The sequence below is a fragment of the Dama dama genome, chromosome 3 (assembly GCF_033118175.1).
Source record: "Dama dama isolate Ldn47 chromosome 3, ASM3311817v1, whole genome shotgun sequence".
Taxonomy (NCBI): domain Eukaryota; kingdom Metazoa; phylum Chordata; class Mammalia; order Artiodactyla; family Cervidae; genus Dama; species Dama dama.
Window position 1 is genome coordinate 51,765,778 of NC_083683.1, and position 18,838 is coordinate 51,784,615.

At 39.1% G+C, this 18,838-nt stretch overlaps 1 pseudogene; it reads right to left on the reverse strand.

Moving 5' to 3' along the window:
* Positions 1–9,618: 9,618 nt before the first annotated feature.
* On the reverse strand, positions 9,619–9,965 carry LOC133042406 (E3 ubiquitin-protein ligase RBX1-like; annotated as a pseudogene).
* Between the last annotated feature and the right edge of the window lie 8,873 nt (positions 9,966–18,838).

Consider the following 18,838-nt stretch of genomic DNA (forward strand, 5'->3'; position numbering starts at 1 on the left):
TGAAAGTACTGGAGAGGGTGTGGAGAAAACAAAACCCTCTTACACTGTTGGTGGGGACATAAACTGATATAGCCACTACGGGGAACAGCATAGAGGTTCCTTAAACAACTATAAATAGGACTACCATATGACCCAGAGATCCTACTCTTGGGCATATATCCAGAGAAAACCATAATTCAAAATTATACATGTACCCCAATGTTCTTTGCAGCACTATTTGCAATAGTCAAGACATGGAACCAAACTAAATGTCCAACAGAATAATGGATAAAGAAGATACGGTACATATATAAAATGGACGTTTACTCAGCCATAAAAAGGAACAAAACTGTGCAATTTACAGAGACTTGGATAAACCTAGAGGCTGTCATATAGAGTTAAGCAGTCAGAAAGAGAAAAACAAATATATGGTAGCACATATATGTGGAATCTAGAAAAATGATATAGATGATCTTACTTGCAAATCAGAAATAGAGGCTCAGACATGGAGAACAAATGTATGAATACCAAGAAGAAAGGGGGGGGGGGATGAATTGGGAGATTGGGATCTACGCATACCCACTACTACCTATAAAATAGGAACTAATGAGAACCCACTATGTAGCACAGGAAGCTCTACTTAGGGATCTACAGTGACAGAAATGGGAAGGAAATCCAAAAAAAAGGGTATTTATGTATTTGTATGGGCTTCCCTGAAAGCTCAGTTGGAAAAGAATCTGCCTGCAATGCAGGAGACCTGGTTAGATTCCTGAGTCCGGAAGATCTGCTGGAGAAGGGATAGGCTACCCACTCCAGTATTTTTGGGCTTCCCTGACGGCTCAGCTGATAAAGAATCCGCCTGCAATGCGGGAGACCTGGGTTGTATCCCTTGGTTGGGAAGATCCCCTGGAGAAGGGAAAGGCTACCCACTCCAGTATTCTGGCCTGGAGAATTCCATGGACTGTGTAGTCCATTGGGTCCAAGAAGTCGATCATGACTGAGCAACTTTCACTTTCATGTATTTTCGTAACTGATTCATTTTGTTATATAGCATAAACTAACACAATATTGTAAAGCAACTACATTCCAATAAATTTTTAAAAAAAATTTCCAAAAGTATTCTTGTAAAAATCAAAGTGAAAGAGACCACATTTGCTGAACACACACATAGCTCACTGAAGTAGAACTTGCCTCCCTGTTCCCTTAGCCTCAAACTCTCTAATCTGTTCATTCAAATCAATTAAAGCTGAGCATCTACATCCATAGAAAGGCTTCTACCTTTCCAAAGATTTATAAATACCTTACTGTCACACATGTTAAAGGATTCACCAATCATGGGGGACAGAGCCAAGCATACCCAGCACCTACAAGTTTCATTCCCAGTTTGACATGTAGAGACAAGTGAGTTTATTTTTCCTAATCTCTGGGCTAAGTGGAGTTACCACTTTGGAACCCAGGGAAGCAGACTCAGATGTCTACTGTAGACCTTACAGCCTAACGATGTTCACCTACAAATGGAATAAACAGTATTGCCTACATCATAAGGCTTTTGTGAGGATGTAATGATTATTTATAAGTATCTAGCACAGTACTAGACATAATGTATGTATGCAATAACTGTATTTTTTCTAACACTTATTATTATTCTCAGGTGCCAAAGAGACTGGTAGAAGAATCTCACTTCTAAATCCTTTACAAAAAGCCTTTAACTGCAGCCTAAAGCCACTAGTTTGCTGCCAATTATTCTGTTGAATTTTCTTCCCAAGAGATATTCATTTATTCAGATCCCTCAAATGAGAGTCAATCTTTCCCCGTTAGCAAATACATGTCATACTTTCTACAGTTCTCTTCCTGAGCCCATGACATACATTATTATTCAAACACGAAATTCTTCCTTCAGAGCCTGCAGGCAGCTGCAAAATCTAGCTCAGTAGGGCTCTGAGAAGCCCTGTCTCATCCTGGACCCTCTGGAGATGAGGCAGCTGTACCATAGGGCTGTCCCGTGAGGGCTTTTAATTCAGCCAAAGCCCTACAGAGAAAGGCTTCGGGTCATCATTTCAGAAAAGTTTGGGAAACATTACAGAACAACCTGATTTTTAACTACCCAAATTGTAAGAGGGATAGGTTTAGATTTCTTGAGATCCCTAGAAATAGCATCAGAATTTCCCTTCATTTGGAGCAAATGAAGGATATAAATTCTGCACACAAACCCTAAGAAAATGTTGCCAACTGCAGGCCAGTCCTACCCACTTCTCTCTGAACTGTCCCACTCACCAGCTAGCTAGATCAGTACAGGGTCCTAAGCCATTACCCCAACTCAAGGAAGTGCCAGCCTTTACAGGTACCTCTTATTTAGTCTATGTCCTCAGAGATACCTCCATATTGGTGTTACTAAACAGCAGCCAAGACTAGTTACTCCAAATTCCCTTAAATATTCTGAAAGTTGTTAAAAGTCAAGAATGAGTTAGACCTGAACTCACATCCCTGCCCTGTCATTTACTAACTGAATCTTGGTGAAGCTCACTTCCTAAAAAGTGGGAATGTATTCTAACAATATTGTCATATCAACAGTGTCTAATGTATAAGGTTGTCAATACATTCTTTTATTTTTAGGTTATATTTATATAATTTAGTCCCTGAGATTAGTGACTTTTTAACTTAGAAAAGAAATAAAACCAAAGAAGGTTCACCATAGGACTGAATACACAATTAATCCTGATTAAAAGAACTGATGTGTGTGTGTGTGCTCAGTCATGTCTGACTTTTTGCGACCCCATGGGCTGTAGTACATCAGACTCCTCTGTCTGTAGAATTTTCCAGGCAAGAAATACTGGAGTGGGTTGTCATTTCCTACCAATAATTTCCAAAAGAAATTGAAAATTACTCCTAAGTTTAAACCAGCTCCCATGGTTACAATGCAAATGATGAACAGTACAAGAAAAGGGTGAGAACTCCCACTTTGAAAGCAAGAGCTCTGCCCAGGTCCTGGTCAACCTACATGTCATGCTAGTGAAAGGTTGCTGCTGAGAGCTGTGTGTTACACCAGAATTTGTGACCTCTGGAGGAGAGGATTTTGATCTAGGGTCGGAGATGAGGCTTGACTCCTTGGAGATTTTGTGTGTAGGAAAGTTTTATTAAAGTATAATAGAGATAGGGAAAGCTTCTGACATAGACATCAGAAGGGGACAGAAAGAGTGCCCCCTTGCTAGTTTTAGCAAGGCATTTTACGTCATTTAGAAAGCTGTTGGTCAGATAAGAGGGACACGTCAAGGCTGAGGGAGTTTGACCAGGCCCCTCTCCCACAATATGCACTTTTGAGATAGGAAACACAAGGTCTTGTCATCCCCAAGGCATAAAGCAATTGACAGGGATGCTGGTTTGTTGAGCCATTATCAGCCCAAGGTTTGAGAAAAGAAAAAGAAAAAGTTCGTCTTGGGGGAACCATTTTAAAGAAAGGCAAATTCCAAAGCAAATACATAGTTTCATTAACATAAGAAAAACACATTGGTTAGCTCAAGGCAGAACCAGGTGTCCTCAACACAGAATTAAAAGAAGCGTCTTTTAATTTTGTGTAGAGAAGCAAAAAAAAAAAACATCTGCCCCTCACAGTTTATTTCCTCCTGCCACGTGGGGACCTCTGGCCTTCCTGCCTGTTACCCTCTCACTAGGATATTCTTTGGGTGAGATGTAACATCTCTTTGAGTCCTTTCTCTGTTGCATTCTAGATCCTACAGCTGAGGCCTGTGTACGCCTCCCTGCTGATTATAGTTTCTTGATCAATCCTAGGAGAATTGAGATACTTGAAGACGTTTAGCCCAATTCTCTGGGATGTGGCATCTAGTGAGTCTTGCTCTTTATCTAGGTCTAAGTTTTGGTTTACTTTTTCCTGAGATGCACAAGTGCCTCTCTTGTATCTGAATTCCTATTTCATTCCTTGTAGGAGCTTCTCAGAAAAGCTTAAAACTTTTCATAGTTTTCAAATCCCCTCCCAGGGACTAGAGTCTGAATGACTGCATAGAAATCTGCTCAAATCGAACACCAAATTGTCTTTTGATACGAATGAGAAAAATATTGAATTGTTAAGCTATTGAGATTTTAATGCTGTTTGCTACTGCACTTGGCCTAATACTTAAATTTTCCAGTGGAAATGGAAGGAAAGTGGTCAGCACTTTGAAAATAAGGAAAGTACTGTGTTATGGAAAAGACATTTGCAAAAATCTGTTACCAAAAATAATTTGGTAGGCAGACCTTGTGCTTACTGAATTGTAACTCTAGGGAAAGAGGTTAGAAAACAATGTTAGTAGATACAAACTAGTGTTGTCCACATTTGGCAGGTTATTACAAGAAAGAAATGAACTCAGGAAAAAACTGCCCACATTATAAATGGAAATGAGAGGCAATAGAAAAAGTCTAAAAATGTGGGCCATCAAAGGGTTGGGAATATCTTTGTTTCTAGAGCCCAAAGAGTAAGTGATGTGATTGAGAAAGGTTTTGAGTAACCAAACTTCTGCTGATCAAAGTGACTTAAGTCTTGCACCAGAGACCACACATATTAATAATGATTTTTAGCCACCATTAAATTAAGAAAAGACAATTTGAGGGATCAAACAATAAAATCAAGCTGATTAGAGATCAATATCTGGAAAGCATCTTTGGGTATGGTAGCAGGCACATGGTACTGATTGCCAGCAAATAGACCTGAAACTTTGGTCATCAGGAAATTGCATGGCACATGAAACCACATGGGTGGTCAAAGGGAGCTTGTAATTAAACAACATAAAACAATCATCTGATAGACAGTGGGCTGACTAAACTCTGTGGCCCCAAGGAAGGAACAGCCCATTTCAGATGTGCAAATAAGGAGAAGAGATAAGGAAGAATCTCCCACAGGATAAACTCTAACTGAATTCTGCCAAGAGAATGCATTAGTCATAGCAAATAAACTTTTTCCACAACACAAGGAACAACTTTACACATGGACATCACCAAATGGTCAATACTGAAATCAAATTGATTACATTCTTTGTAGCCAAAGATGGAGAAGCTGTGTACAGTTAGCAAAAACAAGACCTGGAGCTGACTGTGGCTCAGATCATCAGCTTCTCATATAAAAATTCAGGCTAAAGAAAGCAGGGAAAACCACTAGGCCAGCAAAGTGAAAGTCACTCAGTTTTGTCCGACTATTTGCGACCCTATGGACTATACAGTTCATGGAATTCTCCAGGCCAGAATACTGGAGTGAGTAGCCTTTCCCTTCTCCAAAGGATCTTCTCAATCCAGGGATTGAATTGAGGTCTCCCTCATCGCAGGCAGATTCTTTACCAGCTAAGCCACAAGGGAAGCAATGTACAAATTAAATAAAATCCCCTATGAATATGCAGTGGAGGTAGCGAATAGATTCAAAGGATTAGATCTTGTTAATAGTGTGCCTGAAGAACTATGGAGGGAGGTCCATAATATTGTGCAGGAGACAGCAAATAAAACCATCCCAAAGAAAAAGAAAAGCAAGAAGGCGAAGAGGTTATCTGGGGAGGTTTTACAAATAGCTGAAGAGAAAAAAGAAGGGAAAAGCAAGGAAGAAAGGGAAAGATATATCCAACTAAACACAGAGCTCCAAAGAACAACATGGAGAGACAAGAAGGCCTTCTTCAATGAAGAGTATATAAAACTAGAAGAAAACAACAGAAAAGGAAAGACTAGAGGTCTCTTCAGGAAAATTGGAAATATCAAGGGAACATTACACCCAAAGATGGGCACAAAAAAAGACAGAAGCAGTAGAGATCTAGTAGATGCTGAAGAGATCAAGAAGAGATGGAAAGAATACATGGAAGAATTGTACAAAAAGATCTTAATGAATCAGGTTACTATGATTGTGTGATCAGTCACTCACAGCCAGACATTCTGGAGAGTGAAGTCATGTGGGCCTTAGGAAGCGCTGCTGTTAACAAAGCTAGTTGATGTGATGGAATTCCAGCAGAACTATTTAAAACCCTAAAAGATGATGCAAATACCATTCAGTATGTCAGCAAATCTGGAAGACCCAGAAATGGCCACAGGACTGGAAAAGGTCAATCCTCATCCCGATTCCCAAGAAGGGTAGTGCTAAAGAACGTGCCAACCATCGGACAATTGTACTCATCTCCCATGCTAGTAAAGTCTTGCTTAAAATCTTGCATGCTAGTCTTCAACATTATGCGAACCAAGAATTTCCAGATGTCCAAGCTGGGTTTAGAAAAGGAAGAGACCAAAACTAGAGATCAAATTGCCAATGTTCATTGGATCATAGAGAAATCTAGGGAATTCCAGAAAAACATCTACCCCTGTTTCAGCCTTTGACTGTGTGGATCATAACAAACTTTGGAAAGCTCTTAAAGAGATGGGAATACCAGAACATCTTACCTGTCTCCTGAGAAACCTATATGCGGGTCAAGAAGCAACAGTTAGAACCCAGTGTGGAACAACTGATTGGTTCAAGATTGAGAAAGGAATATGACAGGGCTGTCTGCTGTCACCCTGTTTAACCTATATGATGAGTACATCATGAGAAATGATGGGCTGGTTGAGCTACAAGCTGGAATCAACAACCTCAGATATGCAGATGATACCACTCTAATGGCAGAAAGCAAAGAGGAATTAAAGAACCTCTTGATGAATGTGTAGGAGAAGAGTAAAAAAGCCAGCTTAAAGCTAAATATATATATTAAAAAAAAAACTAAGATCGTGACATCCAGCCTCTTTGCTGCTGCTGCTAAGTCGCTTCAGTCGTGTCTGACTATGTGCAACCCTATAGACGGAAGCCCACCTCCTCTGTCCCTGGGAGTCTCCAGGCAAGAACACTGGAGTGGGTTGCCATTTCCTTTTCCACCAGCCCCTTTACTTCATGGCAAATAGAAAGGGAAAAGATGGAACTAGTGACAGATTTCCTCTTCTTGGGCTCTAAAATTCCTGTGGATGGTGACTGAAGCCATGAAATTAGAAGATGATTGTTTCTTGGCAGGAAAGTGATGACAAACCTAGATAGTGTGTTGAAAAGCAGAGACTTTACTCTGCCGACAAATTTCCATGTAGTCAAGGCTATGGTCTTCCCAGTGGTCACGTACATTTGTGAGAGCTGAACCATAAAGAAGGTGGAGCACAAAGAATTATGCCTTCAGACTGTGGTGCTGGAGAAACTCCTGAGAGTCCCTTGGACAGTAAGATCAAACCAGTCAATCTTAAGGGAAATCAATTCTGAATACTCATTGGAAGGACTGATGCTTGAGCTGAAGCTCCATTATTTTGGTCATCTAATGCAAACAGCTGACTCATTGGAAAAGTCCCTGAAGCTGGGAAAGATTGAGGGCAGGAGAAGAGGGCGTCAGAGGATGAGATGTCTGGATGGCATCACCAACACGATGGACATGAACTTAAGCAAACTTTGGGAGGTGGTGGGGGACAGGGAGGCCTACCGTGCTGTAGTCCATGGGATCACAAAGAGTCAGACACGACTGGGTGACTGAACAACAACAGACAGTGGGCTGACAAAACTCTGCAGCCCCAAGGAAGGCACAGCCCACTTCAGATATGCCAATGCGGAGAAGAAATAAGGAAGAAAATTCCACAGGATGGAGTCAGGGGGGCACAGAGAACAATGCACAGAAGAATTCCTTCCAGACAGCTGACTCAAGAAGAATCAAAGATCTTCCCCGGCTCTTTGGGTTAGGAGCCTTCACAACACTTGTCCAGCTGGACCCCCCCTGATGAGTAATGGCTGTGCCTCCTTGTTTTACCTTTCCAAATGGAACTATTCTTTTTGGTGGACACTAGGGATGGACACTAAGTAGCATAGTCACAAATCTATGACAAACTGTCCCTGACAAATTGTAGAGGACGTACATTATCTAGATCCCACATACATTATCTATATGTGGGAAACTGGGAGAGGATGAAAATTTGGTTACCAGGAAAAGCAGGCAAAGGTGAAAATACTAATGTTCAGCAACATGCACATTTCCTTTTCTTGGACACATAGAAAAACTACATTTCCCAGTGTCCCTTTCAGTTGGGTATGATCAGATAATTGAGTTTTAGCTAATGGAATGTGAGCAGAAGTGAGGTAGTCTAACTCTAGGCATAGTCCGCATAGCATCCTGCAATGGAGGCCTCGAAAGGCCTAGAATAAAGGTAGAAAACAACAGCCCACAGGCCAAATATTGCTGTCTATTTTTTAACATATTTTTATTAAAAGTAACTTTTTAAAAGGAAAAAACAAATCATTAGATCAGTAGCATTTTTGCCTTTTATATCTGATTTAATAGAAGACAGACGGGGTCTCTTGTCAGCTTCATTTGAACATGTTTTGGTTGAAATATAGGGAAAAGTGAACCTCATACAGCCAGGCAGTTGGAAAAGAAATTTCACAAACCTTCTGAAAGTGTTTCAGTACCCGAAGAGTCCTCAAACCATACTTTGAGAAAGAAAGAAAGATAGTGCTAAGTCATGTCTGACTCTTGTGACCCTATGGACTGTAGCCTGCCAGGTTCCTATGTCCATGGGATTCTCCAGGCAAAAATACTGGAGTGGGTTGCCATTTCCTTCTCCAGAGGATCTTCCTGACCCAGGGATCGAACCCAGGTCTCCAGCATTGCAGGAAGATTCTTTACCAACTGAGCTAAGCAGGAAGCCCCAATACTTTGAGAGCTAGTGCAATAAACTGTACTTTCTCAGTTAATGACTATATAGTCATTGAATCAGTTTCAGAAAGGGTGATTCCTGCTATGGGCAAGACATTTTAAAGAAATTGCAAAGGGTGGCAGTGGGGAAGGAAACTTGTATTCTCCCATTAACTCAATTTAAATGATATAAATTTTCAACCTAAGTTCATAAATTGCTCTTAGCTAGCCAAGATTACATATTAATTTTTTTTCCAAATTTACTTTTTCAAACTAAGAAGAGAAAGCAACATGTCATACAAATGTTTACATCTTACAGTGACTTTACAGTTTACAAAGCCTCTTTCTGGGTCCACCTGATGTCATTTAGCCCTTAGAAGCCACTTTATATAGGAGGAACCCTTGGAACAGAGACGGGACTTGCCAAGACTGCCATCAGTAACCTGGCTTCCTTGTGACAAGCAATGTGCTCACAGGACAATTCTGCTCTTCTGCTCTGGCTCTAATGAAAAAAATCTCTCTTTCAAAGGTTGGCTTTTCAACCTATGAACAGGGGACTCTCTATTTAATGTTCACTTTTCCAAATACAAGATATAGCAAATATAAGAGACACGAACTGGATTTCATTTGACACAGAATATAATATGGCTACAGGAAGAGCAGACTGAATAGACAAAGCACAAAAAACAGAATTCTATCTGTTTTATAATTAAGGGACAGTCCAGGTAGTGTTAGTAGTAAAGAACCCACCTACCAATGCAGGAGACTTAGGAGACTTAGATTCCATCCCTGAGTTGGGAAGTTCCCCTGGAGGAGGGCATGGCCACCCACTCCAGTATTCTTTCCTGGCAAATTCAACGGACAGAAAAGCCTCATGCGCTATGGTCAGTAGAGTCTCAAAGAGTTAGACATGACTGAAGTGACTTAGCATGCACAGGGTGAATCATTAAATGAATAATGAAACAATTGAACTTGCAAGAATTCTTTTCTAGTGCCCATACTTTTGGAATTCCCACTCTGTCATCCAGTGGACACACCTACCATGTTTGAGATAGCAGGAGAAGCAGTGGAAATGAAATCATGGTCACGGATTCCTGATGCAACAGTGTACTCTTCAGAAGTTGCAGATACCTGGTTAACTCAACATTTTATGGAATGATCATAATGTGGTTCCTGCAGATGACATGGTCATCAACCACAATATTCCAGGCCCCCAAAGCTATTGCATTCCACTTGTTTCACTTCAAAGCCCTTCTTGCCTATGTTGTCCATGGTGCCACTTGGGGTGTCCACACCCATCACTGCTGCCATTTTGGAACCACGCCCTCTGTGGTCCTGATTGCTTTTTTTTGTTCAACCATGAAGGGAATTCCTCCCAAAAATAATAATAATAATCTGCTTCATTGATTACGCTAAAGCCTTTGACTGTGTGGATCACAACAAACTGTGGAAAATTCTTAAAGAGATGGGACTATCAGACCACCTTACCTGCTTCCTGAGAAATTTGTATGCAGGTCAAGAAGCAACATGTAGAATCAGACATGGAACAACAGACTGGCTCAAAATTGGAAAGGAGTACATCAAGGCTGTATGTTGTCACCCTGCTTATTTAACTTATATGCAGAGCACATCATGTGACATGCTGGGTTCCATGAAGCACAAGCTGGAATTAGGATTGCTGTGAGAAATATCAACAACCTCAGATATGTAGCTGATATAACTTTAATGGCAGAAAGCAAAGAGAAACGAAAGAGCCTCTTGACGAAGGTAAAAGAGGAGAGTGAAAAATTGGGTTAAAACTCAACATTCAAAAAACAAAGATCATAGCATCCAGTCCCATCACTTCATGGCAAATAGATGGGGAAAAAGTGGAAACAGTGACATATTTTATTTTGTTGGGCTCCAAAATCACTGTGGATGGTGACTACAGCCACAAAATTAAAAGATGCTTGCACCTTGGAAGAAAAGCTATGACAAACCTAGACTGCATATTAAAAAGCAGAGACATCACTTTGCTGACAAAAGTCTGTCTAGTCAAAACTATGGTTTTTCCAGTAGTCATGTATGGATGTGAGAATTGGTCAATAAAAAAGGCTGAGTGCTGAAAAAATGATGCTTTCGAACTTTGGTGCAGGAGAAGACTCTTGAAAATCCCTTGGACAACAAGGATATAAAACCAGTCAATCCTAAAGGAAATCAACACTAAATATTTATTGGAAGGACTGATGCTGAGACAGAAATCCAATACTTTGGTCATCTGATGAGAAGAGCCAGCTCATTGGAAAAGACCCTGATGCTAGGAAAGATTGAGGGCAGGAGGAGAAGGAGGTGACAAAGGATAACATGGTTGGATAGCACCACTGACTCAATGGACATGAGTTTGAGCAAAGTCAGTGAAATAGTGAAGGACAGGGAAACCTGGTGTGCTGCAGTTCATGTGGTCGCAAAGAGTCAGACACAACTTAGTGAGTGAACAACAACAAATGAGCTGAAATGGCTTTACATTTTAAAATTATTTTTGAAAATAAGAGTAATAGTATTCCACAATGTTCAAAATTATATGAAATTTAAATTCCAGTGTGCAGGTGGTGCAGTGGTAAAAGAATCCGCCTGCCAATGCAGGGGGCACAAGAGACATGCATTCAGTTCCTGGGTTGGGACCATCCCCTGAAGAAGAGAATGGCAACCTACTCCAATATTCTTGCCTGGAAAAATCCACTCACAGAGAAGCCTGGCGGGCTAGAGTCCATGGGGTCACAAAGAGTCAGGCAACACTGAGCGTACACATGGCGATGTTCATAAACAAAGTTTTAGTGGACACATTCACATTCATTTCTGTCTTGTTTAATGCCCGCTTTTATATTATAGCAGAGTTGAATCTGTAGCAGAAGCCATGTGTGGTACCCTCAGTTCAAACCCATTGGCTGTCTCAGTGCATTCTACATCACAATGATGCAGTTATAACAACACCATTTTGACAGTGATCTATATCACTGTACTGTAACTTTTTTTTTTTTTCCACTAACTGTGCATATTCATCAGGTCAAAACTGATGGACTTCATATGGCGCATGTTTAAGGCATAGTGGAGTATGGGTTATTTCGTTATCAAATCAGGTGCCAAAGCATTGTGTATTTTCCCAATGACCTTTTAGTTGGGTAGGCAAAGTAATCCCCACCCCCCAAACCCCAAATGTGAAGTGAAAGTCGTTCAGTCATGTCCGACTCTTTGCAACCCCGTGGACTATAGAGCCCATGGAGTTCTCCAGGCCAGAATACTGGAGTGGGTAACATTTCCCTTCTCCAGGGGATCTTCCCAATCCAAGCATCCAACCCAGGTCTCCCATATTGCAGGCAGATTCTTTATCAACTGAACCATAAGGGAAGCCCAAGAATACTGGAGTGGGTAGCCCATCCCTTCTCCAGTGGATCTTCCTGACCCAGGAATCGAACCAGGGTCTCCTGCTTTGCAGGCAAATTCTTTACCAACTGAGCTGTCAGGGAAGTCAACCCCTGGATATCCATACCCTAATCCCTGGAACGTGTGAATTTGTTATTTACATGTCAAAAGGAACTTTGCATACATAAAGTAAAAATATTAAGGGAAAAAAAGGACTTTGCAGATGCAACTAATTTAAGTGTCTTGCAATAGGTAAGTTAAAATTTAATCTCTATTCAAGACTTTATTTATAAATGTTTAGATTAACAGCATTTTGTACATCAAATCAAGGGCACAACAGTGTGAATAAATCCTGTCAGAAAAACAAGATTCTTTGTAAATAAGGGAACTCAGAAATAAACCCATGCACCTATGGGTACCTTATTTTTGACAAACAGGGCAAGAAAATACAATGGGGCAAAGACAGCCTTTTCAATAAATGGTGCTGGACAGCCTTTCAATAAATGGAAAACTGGACAGCTACGTGCAAAAGAATGAAATTAGAACACTTCCTAACACCATACACAAAGATAAACACAAAATGGATTAAAGACCTAAATGGCAGACCAGGAACTATGAAACACTTAGAGGAAAACATAGGTAGAACACTTGATGACATAAATCAAAGCAAGGTCCTCTGTGACCCACCTCCTAGAGTAACGGGAATGAAAACAAAAGTAAAAAAGTGGGACCTGATTAAACTTAAAAGCTTTTGCACAGCAAAGGAAACTATAAACAAGGTGAAAAGACAATTTTTAGAATGGGAGAAAATAATAGCAAATGAAACAACTGACAAAGGATTAATTTCCAAAATATACAAACAGCTCATACAACTCAATGCCAGAAAAACAAACTCAACCAAAAAGTGGGAAAAAGAACTAAATAGATATTTCTCCAAAGAAGACATACAGATGGTTAACAAACACATGGAAAGATGCTCACATCGCTCACTATTATAGAAATGCAAATCAAAACTACAATGAGATATCACCTCACACTGGTCAGAATGGCCATCATCAAAAAGTCTACAAACAATTTAAATGCTGGAAAGAGTGTGGAGAAAAGGAAACACTCTTGCACTGTTGGCGGGAATGTAAACTGATACAGCCACTATGGAAGATGGTATGGAGATTCCTTTAAAAACTAGGAATAAAACCACCATATGACCCAGCAATCCCATCCTAGGCATATACCCTGAGGAAACCAAAATTGAAAAAGACACATGTATCCCATTGTTCATTGCAGCACTATTTATGATAGCTAGAACATGGAAGCAACCTAGAGGTCCATTGACAGATGAATGAATGGATAAAGTAGGTACAGTACATATACACAATGGACTATTACTCAGCCAAAAAAAAGGAATGCATTTGAGTCAGTTCTAATGAGGTGGATGAACCTAGAATCTATTATACAGAGAGAAGTAAGTCAGGAAAAGAAAGATAAATATTGTATTCCAACACATATATACGGAATCTAGAAAAATGGTACTGAAGAATTTATTTACAGGGCAGCAATGGAGAAACAGACATAGAGAATAGACTTATGAACATGAGGAGAGGGGAGGAGAGGGTGAGCTGTATGGAAAGAGGAACACGGAAACTTACATCACCATGTGTAAAATAGATAACCAACGGGAATATGCTGTCTGGCTCAGGAAACTCAAACAGGGGCTCTGTGTCAAACTAGAGGGTGGGATGGGGAGGGAGACGGGAGGGAGGGTCAAAAGGGAGGGATATATGTGTACCTATGGCTGATTCATGTTGAGGTTTGACAGAAAATGATAAAATTTTGTAAAACAATTATCCTTCAATAAAAAATATTTTTAAAAAAATTTAAAGGCAAAGATAGAAATGAGTCCACAAATTAACCAAATCTTATTTTCTGCACATCCCACTTTTTGGTTTTATTTAACATTAGCTCTACAATATCATGCTATTACTATATGCAGGTTTACAACCCAGAAAGATATATTTTTTGCTTTGGTGTCTGTAAAAAAGGATTTTAAATGTATAATTTAAATGCTGCAGCTGAGCTGAGTGCATTATATGCTGAGGTTTACCTATCCTACTTCAAACTACTTCTCAATTCCCAGCCTGAAACATGAAGTCATTTAGAAATCAGTGAACAGAAGTGGAGAACTTGTTAAAATATAAGTTTATTGTCTTAAGAAATAAGATTACTTCCTTTGCAATACAGTATTCTCTCAGTGGCCAAACCATCTAGTACAAAGTAATAACTTACTTTCTATCAATACAAACACTGAAACACCATTAGAAACACTTTCCCTTTGACAAAACAATTTATGCCAATTTTGTAATGTACAATAACCTCTCATACTAAGAACACAAAAAAAATCTTAAATTATTTCCCTGTAGTGTTAAAAATGCACACTTTAAAATCCCTTAATGGAAGACCTGGAGTAGTTCTGGCTGTCTGGTCCAGAATCTCATTATTCCAAAAAGACACTGAGACCATTATTATCCTAGTGGTTCTAAGGTAATCACAATGGTCCTTATTAAAGGGGAGGCAAGACAGTCAGTCAGAGGAGGAAATGGAATGATGAAAGTAAATGTTGGAGTAATGTAATTGCTGGCTGAGGCCACGACCCACGAGCCAAGGAATCCTCCAGAGGCTGTGAAGGTCTGCCTGCAATTCAGGAGACCCTGGATTGCAGGTTCCAGGGTTTTATGCAATCCTGCTATGCAGGTTCAATCCCTGGATCAGGAAGATCCCCTGGAGAAGGGAATGGCAATCTACTCCAGTATTCTTGCCTCAAACAGAGAAGCCTGGTGAGCTACAGTCTATGGGGTTGCAAAGATTTGGACATGACTGAAGCAATTTAGAACGCATGCATACAGAGGCTGTGAAAGGCAGAGAACTGGATTGTCCCATAGAACTTCTGGAAGGAACATAGACTTTGATCTTAGCCAGTTAGACTCACTTTGAACTTTTAATCTCCAGAACTGCAAAATAATAAATTGTGTTGTGTTAAGTCACTAAGTTTGTGGTGTTACAGCAGCAATAGGAAGCTGATATTGTATGTCTTGATATTACCAGACAGAGCACACACTGAAATATTCCCAACTGACAGGAAAATACTGTCCAGAAAATTTAGAAAGTTTAAAACAAAATACCTTAACACAGTAGAGTTTCTTCACAAAAGTAAAGAAAAAATAATTAGGTTGCAACCTAAATAAATTTTCCAATGGCTCATTTGTTAGCCAAGCAAGAAAGCTGTTTCCTTATGTTGAGTTAATTAAATTGTGTTTGATTGTGGCTGAAAAAAATACTTCCAGAAAAAAATAATTCAAAGCTATTACCCTTTTGATGAGAACAGTTGCTCAAAAAGTTAAGGATGATGGAAACTGAAGGAAAGTTACATGGCTCAAAATAGCCTGGCGTTAAAACTCCCCTCTGGGTCCTCCCCCCCATTCTATACAAAACAAAAGAACTCTCTCACCCGAAGAAAAAACAATGGACATTAAGGTTGATTACATCCAACTCCCAGCAAGTCCCAGCCTCTGGCCTATCTCCAGAATTCTTTGCCCCAGCTGTTTTAAGAGGTAAGTAACCCAAACAACCTTGGAGAAGAACAGACCCCCTTAAGATAGTAGATTTCCACATATATGCCTATATATACTTACTCTTTTCTTGGGTTAGTGCAGCTGCTCACCAATCTGACTACTGCCCCTTCCCGCCTCATTAAAGGTGATCTGTTCCTGTAAAGTGCTGGTCTCGTTGTTTTTCCGAGCCTTGCCTTCTCGAACTCCCTTACCCTACAGAAATAACATCAAGAGTTGACAAAAACATTAATAACAACATAGATGATTTTGAGTGGTTTGTTCTTGATTCTTGATAAGTAAGTACTACCTGTACTATCAGTTGCTCATTGGATGTAGAGTTTTAAGATACTGAATCATCTGAGTAGAAATACATGTGAGTATCTTTCCAGAGAAGTTGAGAAAATATTAATTCAGTACAACATGAAGTGGAATCCTCTAAGATGTGTTACAACTGATGATGGTAAAAATATGTGTGGATCAGACAAAGGTTCTGTGGACAAATTAACAAAGATAGTGAAAAAGTATTTAAAGCCTATGGTTGTTAATTGTCTTATTTATGAGCAAAGTCTTTGCAGAAAATATTTGAATCTATTATGTGTTGTTGAAACAGAAGTATCAACAATATATCCCATTTGTTCTCATGGATTTATCCATTATCACTTCCATAAATTTTTGTCAGGAATAGAAACTGGATTTCTTACATTTCCCTACTACATGGTAGTTTGGTGGTTTAGTAGTGTTAATATTTTACTGCCAAATTAAACAGATTCAAAATTGAAATTTTCCTGAATAAGAAAAGCAGTGCTCAGCCACTATTGTCAAAAATTAAATTACTTTGGAAATCCACTTTTTCCGCAGAATTGATAATGTTTACTGAATTAAACCTAGAATTTGAAGGCAAAATGCCACTTATGTATGAAACACATACACTGTGAAGTCATTTCCATAACACCCTAGTCAAGCTGCTTTATACACTTTCTGTGCTGTAAATTTAAAACAAAAACCAAATCTCCATTCCCACATAAATTTCAGTGATATACTTTTCTAGCTCAGACTCCTGTAGCAGCAATATTTTTGATATCGCAATGCAAGTACAAAAATTTCCTCATTTCAAAATCTGTACAGTTGATCAGTTGAGGAGCTTCCTTCTAATCTTCATCAGAAGTGATTAGTTTGCAATGTAATGACAAGTTAAAAGACAAGAGAAGAATCTAATAGAATACTAAATCTATCTTTCAAGATATGAATATGGCCAATTAAAATCATACACTCATGGATTGATATTGGTATTGGCAGAACTTGTCATGTGAAAAGATGAAATATGAAAAAATATCTTAATACAGAGTAGCATTAACTGGAGCATGTTTGCAACTATTTTGATTATAGGAAAAGTAATTTTAAGCCTCAATTAAGCAAAATTGTATCCCTCAACAAAATAATCCATTTTTTCTCATTGGGAGGCTTGTATTACAAAGAACTATACTTAGTTATGTTTTTAATTTTATCAGAACAATAATTGCTGAAATTTATTTTCTCTCTTGCTCAGTAAATACCTATATAATATCTTTGATTTTTCCTCTTGACTGGCAAGGCCTAAAATATTTACTCTCTGGCCTTTCAAAGAAAATGTTTTTTACTTTGATATGGAAGAGGTTGAGCTATCAGATACCAGGAGACTAGAATACTAATCGCTAGATGGTGAGCTGATCACTCAATGCTCAGTTGGACCACTGAATAAGAAATTAACCTTCACTGTGGTAAGCCACCAAGGTTTGTGGGTTGTTTGTTGCAACAACCAGTGCTACTTACCATGACTAAAACAACCTTTTAAATATGATTGAAATTCACATTTAAGGAAACCTCAGAAACCATGAGAATTACCAGGAAATACTAAGTCACTTTGGGAAAAAGCTACAGATGCATTATCTTAGCAAAGTATTAAATCAGTACAGGGAATTCATCTTTCATTAATTCAGCCGACATTGTTCAAGGCACTGTGAGGAAGGTTATATGCAAGGTTGATTTGATATTTCTCTGTGAATTATAAATTCCCACTTATTTTTGAACTGAGTAATCTAATGCATTTAAATCAATTGATCATCAGAAGCCAAATGTATCATTTGTTCAATGGAAATCTTCACTTAGATGAAGAAAGAACATGCTTTTTTTTTGCTGTGCTAAATGAGGAATTCCTCATCCCTTGGAATGATGCTAAACTTTTCCTTGCCTGCAAACTAGAAAAGAATACATTTTGAGGTCTGAATAGGACATTACTTTGAAATACCCACAGAGAGAGCATCGGGCAAACTTCTGTAATAGAATATAGCCACCAAATTGTCAGTATTTGGTCCAATTGCATGGAGAACTAGGGAAAGCAAAACACTAAGGAAAGAATTCTTTTTTCCATTTGGCATTGTGAAGTGAGCAATTACCTGAGGTGGTAAGTATTTCACTTTCTGATTCAGAATAGATTCAGACCAATAAAATTAAATCATATAAGCAAAGCTCAGCATTTCTTTTAAAATCACACATTTAAAAACTATTTTCTAGATGTGTTTAATATGACTATGTATCCTAGGTCTCATCCTGATCATTCTAATTAATTTTCCCCCCAGTGTTCCCAGGTATGAGAATCTGTTGGGTAAGTGTTTTTCAGTATGTCTGTTTTGGTACCCAGAAACTGATTCATTAGATCAAGTGAAAGTCTAAGAGTCTGTACTTTCATAAATTCCCCTTGGAGGTTAAAGTGGATGTTGCATAACATGAACTGGGTTCACTCAGCCTGCATTTTGCCTTCTTAGACTTGTAGCTAGAGTTCTGGCTGCAAACTATTCCACTATTTAAAATGAACTTGCTGAAAATTTGGAGGGTGAAAGCAAAGTGGAAGCCATCTCTCTACCCTTTTTTGGCTATTTCTGCTCTCAAGCAAAGTTATGGTCATGAGTTTTCTCAGGTAATATTTCATTTTCTGTTGCCCAGTTTTCTGTGTGTTGAACAGTGGAAGTTTCTGAGGTAATAGTGGGTCCCTTTTTTCTGGCACAGTTCCAGCGTTGACTTACAGTTCTAGAATGCTACTGGAGGCCCAAAGAGGAAAGTATCTGTTCATATAATATCTAATTATTTTGTAGGCATCTAATTCTCTGTCTCATTTCATTTCCTGCTTAAAATACCCTGTTTTTGTTTCTTAAACTCAACTGTGATTAA